The sequence below is a fragment of the Echinops telfairi genome, unplaced genomic scaffold, assembly GCF_000313985.2.
Source record: "Echinops telfairi isolate 266 unplaced genomic scaffold, ASM31398v2 ScPeMD7_15;HRSCAF=58, whole genome shotgun sequence".
Lineage (NCBI taxonomy): Eukaryota > Metazoa > Chordata > Mammalia > Afrosoricida > Tenrecidae > Echinops > Echinops telfairi.
This window is the reverse complement of record NW_022103912.1, coordinates 11,805,843-11,807,782: the sequence shown is the minus strand read 5'-3', so window position 1 is coordinate 11,807,782 and position 1,940 is coordinate 11,805,843. Positions and strand designations below refer to the sequence as shown.

Here is a 1,940-nt window from a genome sequence, read left to right as displayed (position 1 = left end):
GGCCTCCACCACTTCAGGCAGGGGTCTTGAATGCACTCAACTGGTGGTGGGTTTGTCTCGATGCTCCGTGGATTCCCTTCGTGGTCTGGGATGGTTCTCTTGTTCACAGAGGAATCACACAACTGACCAAGCCCTTCCATCAGTGGGTCACCTACCGAGTTGCATGCCCCCCTCCTCGCCATTTGGTGGGAGGTACAGAGACCCGGATTGAAGAGCCATTTTAATTAACTTCATCTTACCCCAACCTTATCTTCCTCTATGAGGAATTCACTAAACACTCCCAGCCTATCTGAGGTCCTCATCTTCTGCCCTCCCATCACTCACAGCCTTGAATTCTTTACTTGTCAATGTTGTGACCCTCATGAGGCCTGAGAAGAGATGTGAGATGCGTGTGAAACCCCCCTGCCCCCATACCACCTGGCTTGAACCAGGTACTAGCATTTGGAAGGGTTTCATGCATTCGTCCAGCCTGGCCACTAAGCTTACCTTTGTTGGGCTTCCTACTTCTGCTGCCGGCTGAGCTAAAGCACCCTATTTTCTTAGGCCTTGGAGGGTAATGAGAGCATGTGGGAGGAGAGAGGAGGGAAGAAAGGAGGGCAGTTGTGGTTGGGGCTGGGTGCTGTGTGTGTGTATGCCTCCGAGGTTCTCCCACCCTCCTTCCTGGCCTGCCTGCCCACAGGAACTGTCCGCTCAGGAATCTTCCCTGCTTTGTATTGTGTCCTGCAAGTAAACGAAGGTGCCCTCATGGTACAGTAGTTAAGCCCTTGCTGCCTACACAACGGTTGAAGGTTTGAACCCACAAGCTGCTCTGTGGGAGTGGGAGTATCGTATCTTTGATTTGCATCTCTCTGATGGCTAAGAATGCTGAACAGCTTCTCACGTGTTTGGTGGCTGTTTGAATATCCTCTTTGGCGAAAGGTCTGTTCAAGTCCTTTGTCCGTTTTCTAAATGGGTTATTTGTCCTTTTGTGGGTAAGTTGTTGAAGATTCGTATACATTGTGGTCATTAGACTCTTATCTGAGGTGGTTTCTGAAAATAGTCTCCCAGTGGGTAGCTTGCCGTTTTCCTTTTTTGATGTCTTTTGAGGAGCACAATGTTTGGATTGTATTCATTCTGCTGTTTGTGCTTTTGTGAGCACCCTTCTGTCTAGCAGGTAGCATCGCTGCAGCGTCATGACAGTTCTCTTCTCCCTGCAGAGCTTTGCTGTCAAGGGCCAGATTTCTGGTTATTTGGGTCTCTGTCTTTCATGCCAGAAGAATTCCCCAAAATCTTGTCATTGATTATATTCAAGACAAATCGCTGATTGTGGGTGTAAGGCTTGTCAAATGTCATCTTAATTCTATGGTGGGAATTCTTAAACTGGCATTTGTGCCCATGGATAAAATATGTGTGTGTGTGTGTGGGGGGGGTATCTTTATTTTAATTTAACTTCTATCTGGAAATTTGCATTTCCACATATCAGAAAATTAGCAAACTATGATAGTCATATTAGCATTCCTTCTGGTTTTGTCACCAGTAAAAATCAGATTTGCATCATCTGAAATTAGATGTAGCAAGTGTTTCAAAATATTACGTGTGCTCCTCACAGCTTCCCACTTACCATGCTGCTTAGATCTGTGTTTAGAATTTGTCACTTAATCCATTCATTCAGAAACACTTATATTGCTATAGGTTTCGTTTGAATATTACTATAGCACAATTTTTATATTTTACTAACTATAAGTTTGTTTTCCTGTGTTACTCTATACAAAAGTTTATAGACTTTAAAGAGTATACAAGTCTAGTCAAGGCTTTGAAATTTTTCGGAAATTGGAGCTAAAGGATAACAAATTTTCCCACAAAATTTTGAAACCTTGTATATTGTATTTTGTGCATTTATTGTACTTTTCTTTTTTATTAATCATTTTATTGGGGGCCTCTTACAAATCTTATAACAATCC

General features: G+C 43.3%; 1 protein-coding gene across 1 annotated transcript in view; it reads left to right on the top strand.

The window, feature by feature from the left end:
- Positions 1-1,940, top strand: part of TMEM163 (transmembrane protein 163) — a 255,429-nt gene that overhangs the window by 236,686 nt on the left and 16,803 nt on the right. The gene's annotated exons all lie outside the window — the stretch shown is intronic.